This window comes from Rattus norvegicus, chromosome 11 (genome assembly GCF_021556685.1).
Source record: "Rattus norvegicus strain SHRSP/BbbUtx chromosome 11, alternate assembly SHRSP_T2T, whole genome shotgun sequence".
Taxonomy (NCBI): Eukaryota; Metazoa; Chordata; class Mammalia; order Rodentia; family Muridae; genus Rattus; species Rattus norvegicus.
Window position 1 is genome coordinate 44,215,184 of NC_141544.1, and position 22,591 is coordinate 44,237,774.

The 22,591-nt window shown below is 47.0% G+C and overlaps 2 long non-coding RNA genes across 5 annotated transcripts in view; both read right to left on the reverse strand.

The window, feature by feature from the left end:
- LOC120095616 (uncharacterized) overlaps positions 1–22,591 on the reverse strand; it is a 177,461-nt gene that overhangs the window by 54,605 nt on the left and 100,265 nt on the right. For 3 of the 4 annotated variants that reach the window (XR_015633295.1, XR_015633302.1, XR_015633301.1), the window contains exons 4-5: positions 2,721–2,825; positions 2,263–2,408 (exon numbers count right to left, since the gene is read on the reverse strand). This is a non-coding gene — a long non-coding RNA (uncharacterized LOC120095616). The remainder of the gene's footprint in view (positions 1–2,262; positions 2,409–2,720; positions 2,826–22,591) is intronic. The other variant, XR_015633294.1, reaches the window with a different exon arrangement.
- The window catches only part of LOC148002525 (uncharacterized), a 70,922-nt gene continuing 59,158 nt past the window's right edge, over positions 10,828–22,591 (reverse strand). The window contains exon 3 of the long non-coding RNA XR_015633304.1: positions 10,828–11,103. This is a non-coding gene — a long non-coding RNA (uncharacterized LOC148002525). The remainder of the gene's footprint in view (positions 11,104–22,591) is intronic.

Consider the following 22,591-nt stretch of genomic DNA (forward strand, 5'->3'; position numbering starts at 1 on the left):
CTCTCTCTCTCTCTCTCTCACACACACACACACACACACACACACACACACCCATTTTGAGAAGGGGTCTCACAAAGTTGCACAGACTGGCCTTAAATTCACATCATAGCATATGGCCTCTTGAGTAACTGGATGGCTGGGCTTCTAGACCTGGTTATACACTCAGGTTCTCAGGTTCTCACTACTCCCCTCACCACCCACACCTCCTCATCCCCGTCTATGAACTTCAGATGTTACCTTCTCAACGAGCTCAGCTCGAGCTCGGCTTAAAACTAACCTCCTCCACCAGCGCTCCCTTAACCCTGTACTGTTCTACCCTGTGATATTTCCCAGCTTGCTACCTATAAATATCAGTAACCTATTTTGTTTTGTTTCAATATAGGATCGTTCATGCGTATTGCATTCAGACATGCCTCTCTCACCTCCAATCCATGGTGGGTAACAAACAGTGAGGCAGAAATGTTTCTATCCCCCAGAGGGTTGGCACCAGACTGTGGCAGCCACGGTGTGAATAAATTAATAAGTAGGTGCATGAATGAAAGGTTGGAAAATGCACAAGCTAAATTTCAGCCTTTCAAGAATCTCTCCCGTCCCACATCTTTATGAGAAAGAAGTTGATGTGAGCTCTGACACAGTGCATGGAAGTCATAAGTCAACAATGAAAGTAGACTTTAGTCAAGGATATTCCCTGTCGTTAGCACAGAGAGAAAGACTTTTTTCCTGCCTCAGTTTCCCAAAGTTCTGAGTTCTTAGGAATTTAGAGGCATGTGACTTGGATGGGGTTTTTGGGGTTTGGGGGGATGTTTTTTGTTTTGTGTGTGTTTGTGTGTGCTTGTATGTGTGTGTGTGTGTGTGTGTGTGTGTGTGTGTGTGTGTGTGTGTGTGTGTGAGAGAGAGAGAGTGAGCCCAGACCACGTGAAAGGCTCGGTCTCCCACCAGACAGTTCTCACTGCAGATACCAAACGCCTGCCCCTCTTACTGGCTGACTGTATATTCAAGGTTCCCATGAGCAGTAGCAAGTGTCAAACATCATGATGTCACATGTGCAAAAGGCAGAACTTTGGTGCCCTTTTACCACAAACTCCAGGTATGTCACCTTCAGGCACATCAATATGACCACAGACCAGAAACTCCCTAAGTCCTGGGGCCCACAGTTTCCTTCCAGTGATGTGATGAATTGAATCATTGGCCATGTGACTGAGCTCTCAAGCATCCTCAGGACTTCATAGGGCAAGCTGCCACAAAACCCTGATCCTTTGATCCCAGAGCTGGTCTATTGGGTGAGCAACTCCTATCCTAGGTCATTTCATCCTTAAAATAAAATGTGGGCCATCTAAGCAGTTCAAGAATAACAAAGATCGGATTGTTGGGGAGCCCCAAGGTTTTATTATCCAAAGAACCAGCAATAAAGCTCACTAAATTCTTTCCTATGCCATGGTAACCTCACCCAAACACCTTCAAGGCCCAACCTAGCTGCCAGGGAGACTCCTCAGTTCATCTGAGGTCTTGTGAGGCCTTCCCTGACCCATGTTGGCGTTGTTGACTGGCATGGTTTTATTCAGGTCTTGTGCAGATAACCACAGCTGTTGGGAGAGCATGGAGAGCATGATTGCCGTGCCCCCGTCATTGCCAGAAATGTATAGCAGCACTCCTCCTGAGTCTCTGGCTCCTGCAATCTTTCCAGTGTGGTCCTGAGCCTCAGGTATAGAGGTTGTGTTCTAGATGTCCCCTTTGGGGATAGACACTTGACAGTCAGGTAGTCTGTGGGTTTGAACAGTCGTGGCCCTCTACATTAGTCTGTTTAATTCATGGATACAGGATAAGAGCTAGGCTTATCTATGTGTAAGGAAAAGGGTAAAGGAGGCAGTTGGGTGTTGTATCAATTTAGTAAAATGATAATTGTGCGTTCTCCTTCAGGATATGTGATCTCTCCAGCCATGGGTCTTGAGGTAGTACCAGAAATTGCAATACCAGTAATGAGTTACCTCATATTGGCAGGTCTCACACTGTTACACACTGACATTCTGTTGGTTACATAGAAGATACTGGTGCCACTATTGTAGCATTTGCTCCCTGGCATTGTTGTAATCAGCAGGATTTACAGCTGGGCAGGACCGTTGGTAACCTTCCTTCCCCAGAAGTTTTCAGAACACCTTATAACACTATGAAAGCCAGTCATCAGAGAGGAGACACCCAAGTCAGTACAGCTTGATCTGAGTCCTGTGACCGAGGTGCGTGGTGACTTTAGCAGTAGAGTCTTACCTGCAAGTTCAACCAAGAGCAGCAGCGATAGCCTACAGTGCTTTCAGAATCTCTGAGGTGACTTCTGGTCTAATACCCGGAAAGGAGGCTCCTGGGCTTTGTGTGTGGTCTTCTGTGGCTTCTGGGTAGGGAAGGAACATTATCCCCTTGTGTGAGGTAAGATAAAAATATTAAAGAGGTCCCTATAAAACAAACACACTGGCATCAGCCACCTACATCTTTTGTTTACAGTGTACAGACTGTTCATTTACATTAATATATACAGTTATTTTTGGCATTGCCAAGGAAACAGTCTGGAGTCACCACTATCGTCCTCCCCCCAACCCCTGTAGCCTCCCCTTCCAGTGTAGAATGTGGGGAATCTGTAAATCGGATGTTGTCAGGGAAAGAAACACTGTGGAGGATATTGTTCTGCTATAGCAAATGGCCTGAGGCTGAACAGAGTATAAACAACATACGTTTATTCTCCATAGTTCTGGAGGCTGAGCAGTCTGTGATCAAGGCGTCCACCCACTAGGGCTTGGTCTCTCTGCTTCCAAGATCAACATACCACATGCTGTTTCCTAAGGAGGAAGGAATAACATGTCCTCAAATGACAAAAGGCAGAGGTTGAAGGGGACAAAGTCCCTGCTTCAAGTGTTCAGCTTGGGTGCCCAACCCTCTCCAAGAAGCTCTCCACTTGTGTTATTTATGTAGCCAGAGTTTCCAGTACTGTTACACTGAGATGACATTTCAATGAAAACCTCAGAAGGGACACAAAAACTCAAGTTAGAGCAGGATAGAAACATGGTTTCTCTTTGACAAAATGGCTGTAATTGAGTAGCTCAGTGGTGTTGATGAAGAATGGGCATCTTGACAGGTGTACTGGCTTCCACTTTACCCTCTACCCCAGGGCAGAGAGGCAGGCAGATCTCCATGTTTGAGACCCTCAAGTTCCAAGCCAGTCAAGGCTACATAACAAGACCTTGTCTCAAACACTATATATGTTATATATTATTTTATTATATATGTGTGTGTCGTGTTCAGGTTCAAAGCTAAGTGTTGCTAAAATATATTGTTCAACTTAGGATAATTTGTTGAGCCATATCTGTCTGAGAGATCCATTTCAGAGCTTCACCAAATGTCCTAAGGTCTGTTTCCCATTGACTGACCCAGGTCTACATCCCTGAAGAACCCTGAACTGAATCCAAAGCAGGGCACCACCACTCCCAACACTGAGCTGTCTCCAGTCAGCTTTGTGTCCCTCCTTTGACCACATGCTTGGATGTTGCTCATGTGTTCTCCATGTGTGCTGGGCCCTCAGATCTAGACTTCTATGTCAACCATGCTAGCCTTCCTGTGCCTCTGGTATTTGTCTGTCTCAAAGTCACTGTGATAACCATAAAGAGAAGGAATACAACAGGTATACGGGCCACATGGGAGATTAAGAATGGCCCAGCTGTTGACCAGTCTGAGCTTCAACTTCTCTCTACAGTGGGTACCACTCACTGGGGATGCTGTGTTTGTGACCGGGGCTCTCTTTCACAGCTGGTATCACTCCATGGCTTCTGCACACATATGTATGGTTCCTGACAGGCTGTCCTCCCTTCTTCTAGCTGAGCTGGAAGCTAAGTAGAAGGGCATTTGCTCATTGTCAGTATTTGACACCAGATGAAGAGTTTTGTCATAGTCTCAGAGCTGAGGGAGTACGGTGGGCAGTGAGGCTCTCGAAGGCTCACTATGGAGTCACAGGGCTTCCCTTCATTTTAGTGATGGGGCTGAGGGGGACAGGCCTCTTAAGGGAAGAAGATGGAGGATGCAGTTGAAGGAAGAGTATGAGCCAAGGCTGTTATATGCTTAGAAGTGGCCAGGAAGCCTCTGGGTTAGTCTTCAGAGACCAGATGAGGCTGAGATGACCCCGACTGACTGCAACGTGCTTTGTTCCTGATCCCCTGGCAGATTCTAAGCCATCTCAGGCAGCTTATGGGTTACCAGCAATGGCTATCTTGTGCTTTCCCTATGGCTGTGCTGATCCATGGTATCACTCAGGTGTCTAAAGGAACCCCAATGACTATGATCATTTTCCTTTCCTTTCAAAGAATATAAAGTATAGGGATCGGGTTTGCAATTCTGAGTTGTAGAGAAGAGAGGCCCTCAGAGCCTTGAGGTTTCCCCACCCCACCTCCAGTGTTACTGGGAAGCAGGACGAATAGCAGGCCTTCAAGAATGCTCCAGAACATCGTCCATCCAGAAAGCACTGAGTTCTACTGGCCTCTGGGAGGAGCTTTGGAAGGCAGAGCAGGGCCAAATGGCCTGTATGTTTTCTCTTCTCTCCAGAGGGGAGAAAAGACAGTCATTACCTTCTGCACACATTAACATATGGAAAGGGCTGGGCCCCAGATAGAAGGCTGGCATCAGCTTCCTCACCCAGGAGCTAGAACCACTAAGGCAGAAACTCTACAATTTCCTCTCGCGCTTTGCCAGAGGCAAGGCGCACAAGTTAAAACAATTACCTGTGGATGACTGTGTATGTTTCTCTCATCTAATTAGGTAATCTGCCCAGGTGTTTAGCACCAAGCACTTGGTGCTTTAATTGGAAAAAAGTTAAGGACAGAAACTAATTAGCAGCCATAATCCAAACCAGAAGCGTAATGATATTAACCACAAGTCACCATGGCTATCAGGAGCCTACCTGTCTTCACTCACCTTTAAGGCAGAGGAAAGTGTTTGTAAGCTGGTAAATGCTGACTGACACTCAACCACCAATACCAGGCAACTTCAATTCACAGTGTCAAAGAAGTGTAAAATATTGTGAGTGCAAGGCAGTGCAGAACCATAACTGAACAACCCAACATGCAGGCCTCCTTCTCCCTTGTGGGTGTGCATGCGTGCTTGTGTGTGCACACTTGTGCTTGGGTGTGTCTTGTGGGCATGTGTGGTTGGTTGTTCATGCACATATGCATGAATGTGGAGGTTAGAGGATGACCCTGATTGTCCCCAGGAGCCTGCCTCCTTGCTTTGTAAAGTAAGGTCTCTCCCTGGCTTGGACATTAGCAAATAAGCCAGCCCAGGTGGGCACAGATCCCCAAGGCCCCTCCCGCCTCTGCCTCCGCAGCTTCTGCTTCTTAGAGTGTGTTCCTGTTCCGGGGACTGAGCTCCAGTTCCCTGAGCTTGCAAAGCAAATACTTTACCAACTAAGCCACTCCCTGTTTCAACTTATTTATTTATTTACTTATTTACTTATTCATTTATCCGTTTATTGTGAGTGCGTGTTTGTGGACACCTGCATGCCACAGCTCCAATGTAGAGGTCAGAAAACAACTGCGGGAGTCCATGTCTCCTTTTTAAAGGCAGCGTCTCCCTTGCTCTGGGCTTCAGACCCCAGGCTAGCTGGCCTTCAAGCCCAGTTCTCTTTCTGCCTCATCCCTCGGGGTCAGACAGCTGGGGTTACAGGTGTGCTTCTGGGTTTTTATTTCAGATCCAGGGATTGAACTCAGAGTGAGAGGTTTACACAGCTGCCACAGTTATCTGAAGAGCCCCCTCCCCCTATCCATCCCCCATCCCCCATTCTGAAGAGAGGATGTTGCTTTGTAGCTCAGGCAGTCTGGTCTTGGACTCATTGTGTATCTCGGACTGACTTCAAACTCTTGATTCCCCCTGCCTCAGCCTCCTGGAGAGCTGAGGCTAGGGATGTGTGCCCCAACACTGGCTCCAAGCTAGGTGGAAATCAAGACACAGTTAAATACCATATACCATCTCAAGTCGGTTCTGTTCACTGTTCTTGGGCAGGATCCACGGGAACCTGAAACTTGCAAAGAAGTAAACTGGTTTTTATAACCTGAAAAATCTTCTACTGTTTTCCCTCAGGACAGTCTAGCTTTCCTATCAAAGTAGACTCTCCCTCACCTCTCTCTCTCTCTCTCTCTCTCTCTCTCTCTCTCTCTCTCTCTCTCTCTCACACACACACACACACACACACACACACACACAAATCCTAATTCCAAGATGGCTGCTGAATGGTTGGCTAACAAATCCAAGGGCCTAGTGTTTTTATCGGAGACTTTCTAGAACCTTCCCTTTCTGTGGCATTTGTTTCAGAAAACTGGCAGCGTGAAAACACAGACAAAAACAGAGCACGCAGTACAGAAACCAAGCACGCAGTACAGAAACCAAGCACGCAGTACTGACCGGGTCCGTTTTGTTATTCAATGCTGTAAAACAGCACTAGATGACTTTGGCTCTCTGGCAATCCGATATTTTAAACAACTAATTAGCGGGATGTGAAAGTAGATTCTGGGAAGCCAGAATTAGGTTCCAGAGAAAGACAAAAAGACACTCTCCATTGAGGTCCAGGAAGTGCAAACTGACATCTTCCCAGGGCTAGCTCCAGCTTGTCGGTGTGGCCTCAAAGTTAGGGCCAACTCACTTAAACCTGAGCTCCACAAGTAAACGATCTTGACCTGTTGTTTTGAGCTCCAATTCACCTCTGATTTTCTATTCCTTATCCCCTGTCAACTCCCTCAAAAATAAACAAATGTTTAAGCAAAACTTTTCAAAAGGGAAAAAATGGAACCGTTTGCATAAACCAAAAGAAGAAAATAAATAACTGGAGAAAAAATATTTATGTTCCCTCCCCTAGAATGTAGAGGGACTCTGCCTCGTGAGGACATACCTGTGTCCCCAGGACTGGGCCCTGAGAGGCTGTGACTTGGAAACCAGAGCGAGTAAATAAACCCTGTGTATATGCAATGCCTCGAGATGGTCTGGTCTGGCTTGTTTACGTATTTTCCCCATGCTCTCTTTGTTTGACACTAGGCTTTTTCTAGCTAGCTATCAAACATTGCTCGTGTTTAAGGGTTAAAATAATGGGGTCATTATGGGCCTATTCTGGAGAAACAGGCCAAAGAGACCCACAGCGGACTCACGGCAGCTGTCGGGAGCCACCGCCAGCCCCTGGGGAATTCGCTTATTTCTCTATCACACAATCCCACCTTGATACCAGGGACGAAAACACACCCACTGCATTTGGGCCCTGTGCTAAGAATAATTGTCACCAATATTGATTGGCCCTTGGGGACTCGGCTGAATTTAAAAACTGCAGACTGTGAAATCCCAGCTGGGGTAGCCTCCCTGAGATTGGGGCTTATTTGTGACATGTTCCTATGTTTAAACTTATCTGTGAAAACTGCGAAATTAATAACCTCCCGTTGAGTACAATATGGTTACCCGCCCTGCCGCAGTACACAGCTATTTTTGTTCTTATTGTTTTCAGGCTGGGCTCGAGTCTCCACCCTGGAAACTCTGAAAATGAAGCCCGAACGTATTCGTATTCGTTACCTGGCGTCTTGCGTTCCCATGGTTTTCAGAGATGGCGCTAAAGCGATGGGGGGGGGGAGGGGATGTTGGTTTCTCGCCTCCTTTTGTGGACATTGGTTTTTCAAGCTGGTCTGGGACCTCAGCGGTCTCATGGGCAGCCTCAGCCTTGGATGTGGACCGATTTCAGCTGTCAGCTCCGTTCTGCCTTCTGAGGTTTCAAGCTTAACAGCTTTCATTCGGACACAAATCAGCGAGGGAAGTGTGCTGACTTGGGCTGCAAAGTCCACGCATCTCAGAGATAAAAATTCCGAACGTGCGTGAGATCAGTCACAGCTGAAAGAGAGATGCTGATCCCCACTCGGACTCAAGTCTCTAGGAAGGGCGTTTTTAAGTCACACACACACACAAATGTGCATTTCTGCTGATGAAGCTTCCTGGGAGTCCCGGGTTGATTCCCTGGCATGATTAAAAACTGCTTAAGACAATTTCAATTCTGTCTCTCTGGCGCCCCGAAATTCTTTGTGAGGGGCATTGGTGTCGCGGTCAGGTCCTTTCGAAAGCTGTTCCCTTCCTCTCCGCTCTGGTTCCTCCTCCTTCGTGATAATTTTAAAAACTAAGCCATCCCCCCCCCAAAAAAAGTAGTATGTTTTTAAAGATGTATAAGGAGAAAAAAAGCAGTAAGATAGTGCCAGCTACGTGGGGGTTTTTTTGTTTTGTTTTGTTTGGTTTTGTTTGGTTTGGTTTTTTTCTTTTTTTTCCGGAGCTGGGGACCTAACCCAGGGCCTTGCGCTTGCTAGGCAAGTGCTCTACCACTGAGCTAAATCCCCAACCCCCCCCCCCCCAGCTATGTGTATTACTGCCTCTCACTTTTATATGCTCTGGCTAATCTCCGTGCCAAAAATCTGCAAGCGGAGTACACAGCTAGGTTTGCTAACAAGAATTAAAATCAGGATTGTTGGGTTTTTTTTGTTTTTTGTTTTTTTTTTTTCTTTTTAATTCAGCTGCTAAAAAATAAACGGCAGGCTTCTCTCCCTCTCCTGTAAATTATACACACAATTCCCCTTGTATCTTAAAGTGGAAACTCAATAAACAAACAAAACATAATGTCCCCACTAACATTCACCTACGTATTTAATGCTTCAAGAATTCACTTTCCGGCCCAGTTCTTTCAAGTTCTTTTTAACGCCTCCTGGGGGCAGAGGGGAATTCAAATACAGCTGCTTTGGTTTCTTGCTAGCCTGTACTTCGAAAGGAGGAATTACTAATATGATTTGTCAACAGTATCATTGTTGAGAATTTACTTTATTGTTGTCTGAGGTTTCTAAGGCAGCCCATCTGTAATAGAAATATAAATCATAACTAGCGAACGAGTTTATATGTAGGGTTAAGGAATGCAAGCAAATTACACTGTAATTTGCTTCATTACCTGAAATTTCAAAATAGTCCCTAAAGTTTTGACCCCACTAATTGAGTAAATATTGGAGCAGAACAGAGCAGAAAAGCAGCCCAAAGACTCTGAGCCACCATTTAATTGACAGAGCAACTTACCGTGTCTTCGGAAGGCTGCCTTGCGTTTTACAGAAGGCAAGTCCTAAGAAACAAAGATAAAGTGTGTGGCTGATTGCCTGGGAATAAAGTTGTCTGTGGCTGGGATGTGTTAGGATTGATGTATTTGGGAATGTTTGGTCTTCAGACGTGAGAACAGCGCAGTGACTCTGGTTAACAGCAGTGTGTCCTACCCTGAGGTTTGCTGAGAAGTGTGTCTTAGGAACACCACGCCCCTGCCAAATAAAGGTTCACATAGAAGAAAAACTGGTGGCTGGTGAGATGATATGTTTGTTTATTGGGTAGATTCACAGTGTGCATGTGAACCAGAATATTTCCACATTTCATAACCTGAAGTGTATGGCATTTTTGCCAATTGTTCTTCAATAAAGAGAGTTTTTTTTAAAAAAAATTAATGAAAAATAAACAGTTTCAAAACTTAAATTGGTGTGTGTGTGTGTGTGTGCGTGTGTGTGTGTGCGTGTGTGTGTGTGTGTGCGTGTGTGTGTGCGTGTGTGTGCGTGCGTGTGTGTGTGTGTGCATGTGTGTGTGTGCGTGTGTGTGTGTGCATGTGTGTGTGTGTGCGTGTGTGTGTGTGCATGTGTGTGTGTGTGCGTGTGTGTGCGTGCGTGTGCGTGTGTGCGTGTGTGTGTGTGTGTGATTGTTTGTTTAGGGGTATGGTAGGGTTTTTGTTGTTGTTGTTGTTGTTGACTTGTTGTTTGTTTAGTTTTATGTTTTCGGCAAGATCTCACTCAGTAGCTCGGGCTACCCTGGGGCTCTCTGCATAGCCTAGGTTAGCATGGAAGTCAGGTGACCCTCCTACATGGCCTCTCCAGGGTTGGGATTACAGGAGTGAGCCACACCCCAGGCCTGAGAAGAACTGGCTCAAGCTGTGAACACAGTGCTGACTTGTAATTTTTTTTTTCTGCAGAAGTTATTTTCTTACCCTAAAACATGGGCCATCCTTTTGCTGCAAGAACTACAGCTGTGACAGCAGGCTGGGCGTCTCTGCTGCCACCAGAGCCACACAGGGAGGTCCCCAGACATCAAAGAGGACACTGGATCCCTTAAAGCCAACTGCGACAACCTCCCATTGGGGTATCTTGTTTGTGGTCACCTCTTGCTTAGGGTATCACTGGTGATTGTAATACGTCATTGCAGGCGTTTGAGAGCAGAAGGGAAGATGGCGGACTTACCTACACGATGACTTTAGCGGACATCCTGTACGTTAAAGCCATCATTTCTCCAGTCAGAAAACACAAAGACTTTGTGTTCTAGAACATTCTGCTAAGCCTGGGAGCTACAACTAGAAAAGACACACTAGGCACACCGTTTCCCAGGGTGCGACACACGGGATCCTCACAGCACTTTGCACACCTGGAGGTCTTCTCAGCTGTGTTTGTAAACTATAAAGGGCTTTCTAGGGTTATTTAGGAGATGGTTGTCAAGTATAGAAGGTGGGCGCACAGGAGCAGAATGTAGACATCTCCCGTGGAGAAAGGTACGGAGGTCACAGGCAGCCACTGGCTCTGAGTACTACCTCCCGCAGCCACCAAGAAGGGGAAGAAATAGTTTCTCCCTCTGAAATTATTCAGAGTGGCCTAGTGCAGGAGTCCTGGTCACACAGGAGTTCACTAGATAAAACACAGCACACTTCTCTAAGTTTAATTCCAGAGAAACAGCGACTCTCTTAGTATAAATACATGCTGCATTGGGCATACTCACACAACGTATTTCAGAAAGCGTCAATTCTGACAAATCTCCCTTAGCGCTGAAGGAAAACAATATGAGACCAACAGCAAACCACCTCTGTGGGATAAACACGGGGCTGAGAGACTGTGGTGCTGCCAGCATCTTCAGAAAGGCTCTCAGGACAGCACAGGTGCAAGGCCCATCCTTTGGTGACCTGGGCTTCTCCAAGACAGCCTCCACACCCCACTCACTGCATTCTGACCCCCTCCACCGAGAGAGAGTCGTTCCTAATCCGGTGCACACCACCTCCTGAAATGAATAAAATCCACTTACTCTGGAAACTCCAGTTTGCTTTCTGCAGATGTGAGAAAACACCATGACCAAAAGCAGCTCGGAGAGAAGAGAATATAATTTAGCTTACACACCACCACCACAGCCTATCACTGAGGGAAGCTAGGGCCAGAACTCCAGGCAGGAACCTGGAGCAGGAGCTGATGCAGAGGCCGTGAAGGGTGCTGCTTACTGGTTTGCTTCCCCTGGCTTTCTTAGCCTGCTTTCCTATCGAATCCAAGACTGCCAGCCATGGCCACAGCACCCACAGTGAGCTGGGCCCTCCCACATCAGTCACTAATTAAGAAAAACACCCGACCGACATGTCCACAGGGCATGTGTGGAGGCATCGTCTCTTCCCAGACGACTCTAACTTGTGTCAGGTTGACCAAACCTAACAAGTACATGAGAGTAAAATCCCCATAAACGATGAGGAGTCCAGATTCTGCTCGTGTCCATGCAGTCCTACAGTGGGCTTCACTACGTGAAGAGCAGAGGTCCAAGATGGCTGTCTTCGGGCCGTAGGGCCATTTCTGTCACCAGGCCTGATACCCGTGGGCTCCTTCTAAAGCCCATATGCTACCTTATGTGTGAGTATCTACACAGAATTTTTAACTCTCTTGACTTTACCTACATTTTAAGGACAACAGCACAATGTTCCATGCCATCTGTAGTGATTATTTTTCTTCATTTAAATGTGCAGAGATATGAGGGTTATCCATTAAATCACACATATATTAAAATTCTACTTCTAGCACATTGTGGCTTGAATGTGACTTGTAATTGAGACTAATAGGCTTCGAATACAGGCGGGGAGTTCAACAACTTAATCATTTTGAAATATCACCAGTGTATCACATGATCCACTCTGTTTCCAAGTTGTTTGGTTGGTATATGGTGTGTGTGCGTGTGCGTGTGCGTGTGTGTGTGTGTGTGTGTGTGTGTGTGTGTGTGACAGAGAGAGAGAGAGAGAGAGAGAGAGAGAGAGAGAGAGAGAGAGAAAACGAGCACATTTAGGAACAGAATAAACGGGTTGGGGATTTAGCTCAGTGGTAGAGCGCTTGCCAAGCAAACGCAAGGCCCTGGGTTCGGTCCCCAGCTCCGAAAAAAAAGAAAAAGGAAAAAAAAAAAAAAGGAACAGAATAAACCCTCGTTGCAGGGAGAATTTATGTGTGCAGAAAACTTATGCCTCTTTGTTGAGAACCTGTCGTGTGACTTTGTGCAGCCGTGTTTTGTTTTGTGCTTTGCTTTTTAACCTCTGGGTCTCTCGGTCTCACCCTGACAGCCCCAGCACCTGTTGCAGACACTAACACTGCCCACATCCTCACAGCAGATTTTTCTGGCTTCCGCCTTTTCCCTTGAGAAACAGCGCCACCTTCTGGCTATGGTGGTCATAGCATCTGCCTGTGGAGAACCCGACTAATACACTAGTAGCTTCTGTCTACACAAGATAAGGTTTGGGAAGAGGGAACCTCAACTGAGGAATTGTTTACATCATATAGGCCCATAGGCAAGTCTATGGGGACATTTTAAAAATCTTAATCGATAATTGATCTGGGAATGTCAAGTGAGTGATAACTAACCAGCCCTGGGTAGGTGGTCCTGGGTTGTATGAGAAAGACAACTGAACAAGTCATGGGGAACAAACTGCCATGGCTTACGCTTCAGTTCATGACTCCAGCTTCATCCTTACTTTGAACTCCTGCCTTTGGAACCCCCTTATTATGGGGTGTATCTTATAAGCCAAGTAAACATTTCCTCACCAAGATACTTGTGGTAGTGTTGTTAATATTATGGCAACAGGACCAGTCCAAAATTGTTTTATTGAAATATTACAACGTTCCTTGGGAATGAATTTCCACACTTTTCAGTAATAGGGACCTGGCACACTGGCCCAGACTCAGCAGAGCTCAGCCAAGCTTGTGCAGGCCACCCATGGATGCTTCCCTCCGCAGACAGACGGTAGCATCGGGAAAAGGTGAGGGCTGCTCTCAGCACAGTGTTGCCATCAGCATTTGGGAGGCAGCGCTGGGTGGAGTGCTCCGGGGACCATCTGAAGTAAGAGCCACACATGGAAAGCAGCCTTTTCTTTGCCAGCCCCATGAGTCACTGGCCAATGCTGTGTGGTGCTAGGTGGCACTGAGTCTGAGGAATGACTCCTCCTGCTCAGAGAACATGTATAACTCCTCCTTTTATTTTTTTTCTTTTTTTCGGAGCTGAGGACCGAACCCAGGGCCTTGCGCTTGCTAGGCAAGCACTCTACCACTGAGCTAAATCCCCAACCCCATAACTCCCCCTTCTATGTTGCTCCAAACTCAGGCTTGCTTGGTAGGAAAGGGAGCTCACAAAATCCATGGAGGAATGCCCAATATAAAAATGGCATCGTTTCCTGCCCACCAGTGAGGAAAGAAGGTGGCATCTCTTGTCCATGCTGGAGGGCTTAGGAAGTCTGTTTCACATTTATGATCACACATACTTGGGTAATCTGGGAAAGAAATGGGGGCTTCTGTTCTTTGTTTCCTCTATTCCATTCTACATAATTCTGGCACATAAATGTGAAATAACACGTGTGCACACACACGCACACACACATGCATGCACACACTTATAAAGAGAACGTGGTGCTGGGCCCGGCATAACAACGTGCCAAGCATTAAGTGCTCACCGGTGCGCTAACCACATGCCTGTAATGAGGAGACCAACTACTCTCTGAGTACTGTTTCACAGAATAAAATTCCACATCTAGAACTGTAACCCTGGCCAGAAGGTCCATGGCTAGAGAGGCCACAGGGAGGAACCCATTCATTGATATTTTACTAAATGTTCATATTGTCAAGTCGCCTTCTGAGTATCTGTGATTGCATCCACACACACTAATGCTCTCAACCTTGGTCAGGGAAGCTTGTTTTTGCAGCAGTCAATGGAGAGATGCATAACTGGTCAAATGCTGAGAATGATAAACTGGGTATTTAGCCTTAAATGAGATACTTAGATCCACCACCCCCTCACACACCAAGGTTCAGGAAACATCTCAAAAGAGAAGATAGAAAGACTGCAAGAGTTTGAGGTTGGGGAGAACTGTAAAATGCTGTCATCTAGACATAACTGCAGTGTGTAGTTTAAAAAAAACAATAAAAAAAACATACTAAATCTGGCTATTCACTGGAACAGTGGTCTCGCCCACCCCCCACGGCTGTCTTGCTCTAGTCCCCAGGCTAGCTTGCTAAGCTAGCCAAACCAGTTTAGCCTGAAATACCTGGAGCAGGCAGGCCATCCTCTGTGGCTGGGCTGCAGAAGCCTGCTACCTCACTCAGCTCCTCTCAGCCCCCAAACCACTAGAGACTTTTATACCAGCCAGATTTATAATGGTAAATCTCCAACCACAGAATGCCCGTGCAAGAAACATGCAACTCAATAATATAATTACAAGCTGCACACTCAGATTGGACAAACACCACGTCTCCACTCTACTGTCCATTCATGAAATCCATGGCTATTTGCAGCTCCGCCAGGCCAATGGTTCCACTCCGTCTTCTCCCTCGGTTGTCTGTCTTCTCTTCTCTTCTTCCTCTCTCCCCTCTTAAGCTTTTGGCTCTGCCTTTTCCTTCCACTGCCCAATCACAGGCTCTAGCCTTATCTGACCAATAAAGATTTCACCTGTCCTCACCTGAGTATGTGACCTACTCCTCGTTGGGACACCCCTCTTGAGGGAGCAGAAAATACAAACAGCAATGCACAACGCATGACATTGCTGTCAAACTCATGGACGTGTACAGCTACAGTTGTCTGAAAGATCAAGCCAGCCAAACTTCCAGCACAGAGGGAGTCATGGATACAGTTTCTGTCGCATCGATGAAACACTGTGACCGACCCAGGGCACTTGAAGAGGAAAGGTTTACACTGTGACCTTTTATCTGGCTGAACCATCCTGAACCACAGTCTACTGAGAGAAGCCAAGGTAGAGACTCACACAGGGCAGGCAGGAAACTGGAGGCAGGAGCTGATGCAGAACCCATGGAGGGGTGCTGCTTACTGGCTTGCTCCTCGTAGCTTGCTCAGCCTGCCTTCTTATATGTCCTAAGACGACCAGTCTGAGTGGCACTGCCCCCCAGATCTCTCACATCTATCACCAACCAAGAGGAAGCACCACAGGTTTGCCTCCAGGTCACTCTGGTGGGGACATTGAGGTCTCTTCCTATAAAATTATTCTCAAGTTGATATAAAATTAGCCAGCATACACACGCACACACACATACACACACCGTATGTTTACATAAAGCCTATGTTTAATATAATACATATATATACATACACTTTATGTAAACAAATATTTATATACAGATATGTAATGTAATATGGTCTCCACTCCCATTTCTTCTGTTTCCCCCAACTATTCCCACTTCTGATTTTAGTTTGTTTGTTTTTTAACCCGCCAGGTCCGGTTATCTCTGTACGAATGTGCATGGGTGTAGGGCATGGAGAGCTACCGATGTCCACCCACCATGGTCTCTGCATCAGCTCCTGCCTTGTTTGAGATCCTGTCCTGATTTTCCTTAGGGATGGGCTGTAATGTAGAACTGAAAGCTAAAATAAACCCTCCCTCCCCAGGTTACTGTTCTTCATGGTTTTATTACAGCAATAGAAGCAATAGAAGAATTCATTCTTCACACATAACACAGGGACTTCATAAGTTTGGAGTATAGACACATCAGAGACGATAGCTAGGTTACTCTGGGACAAACCCCTCTCAAAGAGACTGCTCACAATGAGGAAGCACTGGAGAGCTTTGTAGAGACAGGAAAAGACCAGATTGAACAAGATACCAGGATGACTTGACTCTTTGGGGAAGGAGAAGTTAAGATATTACATGTGAACCACAAGGCAGATGGCAAAGGACAAAAATAATAACACATTGCATAAGGCTGGGAACATAGCTCAGTGGGTTAAGTGTTTGCCTGGCAAGTGTGAAGCCTTGCAACTAATCCCCAGCTCCTCATAAACCAGGAGTGGCGGCAATCCCAGCACTCAGTAGGCAGAGGCAGGAGGATCAAAAGTTCAAGGCCATTTTGGCTACACAGAAACCTGCAGGCCATCCCAGGCTACATGGGACCCTGACTTGAAATGACGAAGCTGGTGTCAATTACGACAAATACGGTGACGGTATATCACATGAAGTGATAAGTGTCTCGATTGCAAGCATTTTTATACTCAGAGGAAAACGTTGTTTGCTCAAGGCTGGACAATGGCTGAACGGCAACTAACCCAGATCTCAGGGAGAAACTCTCGGCCGTTGCTAGCCAGTTCTGTACGTCAGAACTGGTGTGTCAGCTCTGTGGTATCGCAGAGACAGAGACGGAATGAGAAGAGGGAAGAAAGGAGAGACACCCTGGCCACCCCACAGCAACCATCACAGGTGCAGAGCAGAAAGCAGAACCATCTACAGGAGCACACGTCCTTTCTCAAGCCCAGTAATGATGGTGTTCAGTTCACAGGACCTGTGGTGAAGCCACCGTGTGTCTCTACATCACTGGCTGTTTCTCTTCCTCTTTCCTCTCTTCCTCTCTTCCTTCCCTACCTTCAACTAGCCGTGCCTCCCTCTTGCAGTATCTAACCTGTAGGAGGCTAGGACAGCACAACAACAAATGTCGTCATTGTTGTGCATGAAGTAAGAGTCAGGAAGTTGCGACTGCACACTGAGTGATTCTGGTGTCAAGAGCAAAGCCTGCCACGCACTGCTCTCTGAAACTGTCTGCTCCCATTCTTGGTGGGGTGTTCTCAGAAGCGGCTCCCGCAGTTGAGACCATAGACTCACTCAACTACACATTTCCTTGAAAGCAGATGAGGTGTTTAACTGGATCCAAAGGATTTAAAAGCTCCTGCATCCTTTAAGACCCGTTAAGACCTTGCACAGCCAGGGTCATCACTCTCTTCAGATGTAGCACATAGTAGGCGTGCAAGGAAAAGTGTAGTTGAGAAGGGACTGTGAACTCCAGTCCACTGTCATGTCCCTGCATGTAGCATGATGGCCTTTTCAAATTCATGTGTTAATGAGACGTTCAGATCAACAGCCTAGACAGAGTCCTGGAGGCTGATGATGGACAGACTGACTCCTGTACAGACAGCCCCGGAGGCGGAGGTTAGACAGACTCATTGCTTCAGTCAGATTCCTCTTGTGCGACCAGGAAAGGGGTATTCTTTGCTTTCTCTACAAAATTGTGCCACATCTAACGCAGACCGAGAGACAGAAGCAGGCCTTCTGTGAAGGTCGTTGGGGACAGTTGAATGACTTGCACATCTAGAATCCATCTGTGAAAGGTTCCCTTTCATCACTATTTACTAAAAAAAGAAGGGCTGGAGGGGCTCGTCAACCCAAGAGGCTACGTTTTCAGTTTTCGCCAGAAGGCTTTGGAAAATAAATGGCTTGGTTGCACGAGGTTGAAGTTGGGGGGAGGTTTAGCCTTCCGAGTGGAGCACGCTAGAGTTCGGCTCCTAGTTTTGTCTGTGGCCTTGATGGGCCCTGACCTTCAGGGGCCCAGGGAAGGATACGTGTTGGTGATGATAAGACACAGTCAGACAGCGTTTTCTGTTTGGAAAACCCAGCACTTACAGACTATCCCTTGGAGCAGCAGACAAGGTTAAAGTCTGTAGTTTTACAAGAAGGTATTCGGAGAGCGTTTTGTTTGCAGGAGGCTGTGGGTACGCTCTCGTGGAGGTCAGGGGTCAATGTCAGGTGACTTCCCTCAATGTCAGGTGACTTCCCCCCATCCACTCCTCTTCATACCTGGACACAGGGCCTCTTGGTGGATCTAGAACTCAGTCCTTTGTTTAGACTGCCCAGTCAGTGAGCTCCAGGGACCTGCCTGTCCTGCCTCCCAGCTCTGGGGTCACAGATGTGTGCTGCCAGCCAAGTTTTCCCAGGGTACTGGGGCTCTGAACTCAGATCCTCACACTCCCATGGCAAGCGCTCCACACTGCCCGTCTCCCCAGCCCAGATGTATTTCTTTTCAAGTAGGTTCTGTCTGTGATTTGTTCAATGGGTCAATGCAGAACCCAGAGGAAGAGGAGCAATCGTACTTTAACACCTGACTGAAGGTGAGTGGCCCAAGGATTTGAAGTTGAGGCCAACTTGGACTACGTAGAAGCTCCAGGCTACAAAGACTCAAAAAAAAGATAAGGAAACATAAAAATAATTCCATGAAAATTTATATAGTTTATGCATGTCTCATAAATAATTCTGTGACGTACATCTATGCCCCATTCCCCACAGTTCTTGGATGAATTTCATTAGTTTTGAGTCAGTACCATAAATGACAAGCAGAGAGCACTGTTCTCTAATAGAAAAGGTGCTACGCCCCCCCCCCCCCCCAGATGACCACCACCGGACGATTTTCCTAGGGCTGCCTTACTTTAGCAAAGAGCCCCAGGCTGGATGGCTCGCACAACAAAAACACTTTTGTTCACAATCCGGGACTGAAACTAGAACTAATGAATGTGCAGGTTCATTTCATTGGCTAGTGGCTGGAGTCTTCCTATGACTTCACATGGTCCTTCTTCTGTGTCCCTACCTGGCTTCATGGTTACAAGTCTTGGACCAATTCCCAGCACCTACAGAGGGGCTAAATATTCTGTAGCTCTGGTTCTAGGGGACCCAACGCCCTCTTTCAGCCTCAGGGGACACCACGCACGGTCATGGTACACATATACAGGCGAAACATACATGCATGTACCATCAAAATAAGCAGTTTTATTTAAAAGTCATATTAGAGCAAATATGACTCATTTAACCCCTTCAAAGATTATACATCCAGATAAGTCGTATTCTGAGAACACAGCAGGTGGTGATATCACAGATGAATGGGGTTCAGGGCATGGCTCAATGCATAGAAGCTCTTCTGTTCTGTGCTGCTAACCTTTTAAAAGGCATGGACAGACAGCCCCTGTGTCACAGTGGTTTGATTGGAGGCAGTCTGGCACTGCAAGAAAACAACCCTGAGAGACTGTACCGCAGATCTTGTTTTTGACTCTTCCTAAGCTATCGGTGTGTTGTCTAATTCTCTGTCCATGCTCCTGGATGGTGTCAGCAACCACAGCTCCCAGCGAGCCTGGTGGTCAAGAGGTGAGCCACTGACTGCAAGGTTAGGGTGTTCAATGGGTCGATAGGTTAGTCACGGTCAACACGTTTCCTTCCTGCTTCCTGTATTTACAACATACGATGAACTTCGAAAAAAACATCTGCGTGACAAAGCATTTTTACAGACTGGTTCTTTTTTGTATGATGTGTATGGTGTGTGTGTGTGTGTGTGTGTGTGTGTGTGTGTGTGTGTGTGTGTGTGTATGTGTGTGTGTGTGGTGTGTCTATGTGTGTGGTATGTCTCTGTGTCTGTGTGTGTGTGGTGTGTCTGTGTCTCTGTGTATATATGTGTGTGTGTGTGTGTGTGGTGTGTGTGTCTGTGTGGTATGTCTGTGTGTCTGTGTGTGTGTGGTGTGTCTGTGTCTGTGTGTGGTGTATCTGTGTATGTGGTGTGTCTCTGTGTGTGTGTGGTGTGTGTGGTGTGTGTGTGTGTGGTGTGTGTGGTATGTGTGTGTGTGTGTGGTGTGTCTGTGTGTGTGTGGTGTGTCTGTGTGTGTGTCTGGTGTGTCTATGTGTGTGGTGTGTCTGTGTGTCTATGTGTGTGTGTGTGTGTGTGTGTCTGTGTGGTGTGTGTGTGTCTGGTGTGTCTGTGTGTATATGTGTGTATGTGGTGTGTATGTGTGTGTGTGTGGTGTGTCTGTGTGTCTATGTGTCTGTGTGTCTATGAGTGTGTGGGGTGTGTGTGTGTCTATGTGTGTCTGGTGTGTCTGTGTGTCTATGTGTGTGTGTGTGTGTGGTGTGTGTTTGTGTGTGCTTCTGGTGTGTCTGTGTGTCTATGTGTGTGTGGTGTGTGTGTGTGTCTATGTGGTGTTTGTGTGGTGTGTCTGTGTGTGTGCTGTGTCTGTGTGTGTGTGTGTGTGTGGTGTGTGGTATGTCTGTGTATCTATGTGTGTGTGTGTCTATGTGTGTCTTGTGTGTCTGTGTATCTATGTGTGTGTGGTATGTGTGTGTCTATATGTGTGTCTGTGTGTGTGTGTGTCTGTGTGTGTGTGTCTGGTGTGTGTGTGTGTCTGGTGTGTGTGTGTGTCTGGTGTGTGTGTGTGTCTGGTGTGTCTGTGTGTCTCTGTGTGTGGTGTGTGTGTGTGTCTGGTGTGTCTGTGTGTCTGTGTGTGTGTGTCTGGTGTGTCTGTGTGTCTATGTGTGTATGATGTGTGTGTGTCTGATGTGTCTGTGTGTCTGTGTGTGTGGTGTGTCTGTGTGTCTATGCCTGTGTGTGTGGTGTGTGTGTCTGTGTGGTGTGTGTGGGTGTGGGGGGGTGTGGTGTGTGTGTCTGTGTGGGGTGTGTGTGGGGTGTGTGTGTGTGTGTGTGGTGTGTGTGTGTGGTGTGTGTGTGTTGTGTCTGTGTCTATGTGTGTATGTGGTATGTCTGTATATGTGTGTGGTGTGCTCTGTGTGTGTTTGGTGTGTGTGTATGTGTGTGGTGTGTCTCTGTGTGTGTGGTGTGTGTGTATGTGTGTGTGTTTGTCTCTGTGTGTGTGTGTGTGTGTGTGTGTGTGTGTGTGTGTGTGTGTGTGTACTGGTATGTGTAGCAGCCAGAAGTCAACCTTGCCTATCGGCTTTTTGGGTTTTCTGGCAGTTGATTTCTTGGTTTGTTGATAGAACCTCTCCCTGGCCTGAGGTTCTCTAGTTAACAACAAGCCCAGGAGGACTGCTCATCTGTACCCTCACAGCTTCAGGGTGACGCCTTCATGGTCAGCACTTTGTAGGCTAAGGCTCACCCAGACACATTTTATTGCCTACATGGTTTTGCATCTTGCAATGATTCAATGGTGTACCGGCTTTTCCCCACCAGTATACTGACTTTCATCCCCTGTATTCAGATGGATAGGAAGTGAGACTTGGGGTCCCTTTGTGAGAGCTTGTGAGATGACCTACCTAAAGCTACAGGAGGAAGTCTGTAAGGCAGGACAGAAACAGGTAGCTGTAACCCTCTGCAGAGGCCCAGAGGCTATTGAGACACCAAATGGAGGCGTTGAAAGTGTTAAGACAAAAATAGTAAGAGTTAAAACAGGCTTCACGAACCTTACAGAATATCTTCCCGGTATCCTTTCTCCTCTCTTTTTCTCTCTCTCTCCCCCCTCTCCTTCCTTCCCTCTCTCCCTCCCTCCTTCCCTCCCTCCCTTTCTCCCACCCCCCCACACACACACACAAATTAGGGCAATCCTTGAAGGTGGCTGGCCTGCGTCTGCACAAGAGATAACTGCTGGGGGACAGTGAAGCTGATTCCAGGAGGGGGAGGAGGAGCCAGGAAAGAGATGGGAAGCACGGAATTTGTTCCCAGAGACTAAAGGCAGGGATGTTGTGGCATGACTGTCATAAAGAATGCAAAGCAGGAAGCTTGTGCAAGAGCAGCAGCCCTGAGGGTCTTGGTGGGAATCTGTGTTGTTCTGAGTTCCGTGGGAGCCTGGGGAAGTTTGAGCACGTGCACTAGGAAGCCGCTCTGCTTGGCATGTGGAAAGTGGGTAAAAACAGGGTTTTAAAGCCTCTGCAGGCTTGGCATGGCCCGTAGGAAGCCAAGCACATAACAGCACAAACAAACACAGGCCCACAGTCCACTTGGAATGAAGCCTTCCCATTACTGTGGCTAATATGAAGGTTGGCTAGTTGCCATGGTAAGAGCTTGGTCCTCAGGATGGAGCTGTTACAGATGGTAGGAAGGTGTGCCCTCTGACAAGTCCTAAGGTCACTGAGGCCCTGGAAGGAGATAGTGGGATCCCAGTCTCCTCTCCCTCTTGCTCTGGACTGGCCTTTGCTCCCCCACATTCATTTGCCATGACGTGCTAGCCAGAGCTCCAAGGCCATGGAGGCTCCAGAGCCCTGAGTCTAAATAAACCTGTTCTCATCAAGACTGCTGCCTGTTGGGGTTGGGGATTTGGCTCAGTGGTAGAGCGCTTGCCTAGCAAGTGCAAGGCCCTGGGTTCGATCCCCAGCTCCGAAAAAAAGAATAGGAAAAAAAAAAAAAAAAAAGACTGCTGCCTGTCACCGGCATTTCACCATAGTGATGGAACACGAATACCTCATGCCTTCTCTAAAGAAAAGGACACAATGGCGCAGTGATAAAATAAATTAAAAAAATAAATTAGGAGGCTGAATAAATTAGAGGTCTCCACAGTTAGGGGCACTGGCTGCTCTTGAGGGGACCTAGGTCCAGTTCCCAGCACCAACGCGCTAGCTCACAACTACCTACAGCTGTAGTTCCAGGAAACCCAACACTGTCCTGGCCTCTGAGAGTACCTATGTGTATGTGCACATACACACAGACACTCAGTAATAAAGTAAAATCTTTAAGAAATAAGCCAAACTAGGTACAGAGTTTTGCAAAGAGCTAGGGGTCCT